The 1,290-nt window shown below is 40.9% G+C and overlaps 1 pseudogene; it reads left to right on the top strand.

Annotated features, from left to right (window-relative positions):
- Window positions 1-268: 268 nt before the first annotated feature.
- On the top strand, window positions 269-1,078 carry LOC112411023 (40S ribosomal protein S3a pseudogene; annotated as a pseudogene).
- The last annotated feature ends 212 nt before the right edge of the window (window positions 1,079-1,290 follow it).

Raw genomic sequence — 1,290 nt, 5'->3', positions numbered from 1 at the left:
ATTTCTCCAAAGAAGACATACAAAAATCTAAGAGGTTTGTGAAAAGATGCTTACCATCACTAATCATCAGGGAAATTCAAATCAAAACCACAATGGTATGTCACTTCACACCTGTTAAAATAGCTATTATCAAAAAAGACAAAAGATAACAAATGTTGGCAAGGATTTGGAGAAAAAAAGAACCCTTGTACACTGTTGGTCAGGATGTAAATTGATACAGCCACTACTGAAAACAGTATGGAGGTTCCTCAAAAACTTAAAATTGTAACTACGGGGCGGTAAGAACAAGCGCCTTACGAAAGGCGGTAAAAAGGGAGCCAAGAAGAAAGTAGTTGACCCATTATCTAAGAAAGATTGGTATGATGTGAAAGCACCAGCTATGTTCAATATAAGAAATATTGGGAAAACACTAGTACGAGAACTCAAGGAACCAAAATCACATCTGATGGCCTCAAGGGTCATGTGTTTGCAGTGAGCCCTGCTGATCTGCAGAATGCTGAAGCTGCATTTAGAAAATTTAAGCTTATTACTGAGGATGTTCAGGGAAAAAAACTGCCTGACTAATTTCCATGGCGTGGATCTTACCCGTGACAAAATGTGCTCCATGGTCAAAAAATGGCAGACCATGATTGAAGCTCACGTTGATGTCAAGACTATCGATGGTTATTTGCTTCGTCTATTCTGCGTGGGTTTTACTAAAAAGCGCAACAATCAGATTCAGAAGGCCCCTTATGCCCAGCACCAGCAGGTCCGCCAGATCCGCAAGAAGATGATGGAAATCATGATCCGAAAGGTGCAGACAAATGACTTGAAAGAGGTGGTCAATAAACTGATTCCAGACAGCACTGGAAAAGACATAGAAAAGGCCTGCCGATCCATTTATCCACTCCCTGAGGTCTCTGTTAGAAAAGCAAAAATGCTGAAGCAGCCCAAGTTTGAACTGGGAAAACTCATGGAGCTACATGGTGAAGGTAGTAGTTCTGGAAAAGCTACTGGGGATGAGACAGGTCCTAAAGTTGAACGAGCTGATGGATATGAGCCACCAGTCCAAGAATCTGTTTATAAATCAGAATTTTAATGGTGACAAATAAAAGACCTTATTTGTGATTAAAAAAAAATTGTAACTACCATATGATCCAGCAATCCCACTTTTTTTAAAATTCGCGCCACATGACATGTGGGATCTCAGTTCCCTGCAGTGGAAGCACGGGGTCTTAACCACTGGACCACCAGGGAAGTCCCCACTTCTGAGTATATATCCAAAGGAAATTAAATCAGTATCTTGGAGCG

Source organism: Neophocaena asiaeorientalis, unplaced genomic scaffold (assembly GCF_003031525.2).
Source record: "Neophocaena asiaeorientalis asiaeorientalis breed wild unplaced genomic scaffold, Neophocaena_asiaeorientalis_V1.1 scaffold1154, whole genome shotgun sequence".
Lineage (NCBI taxonomy): Eukaryota > Metazoa > Chordata > Mammalia > Artiodactyla > Phocoenidae > Neophocaena > Neophocaena asiaeorientalis.
Note: the sequence above shows the minus strand (reverse complement) of the source record. Positions and strands in the feature narration are given on the sequence as shown.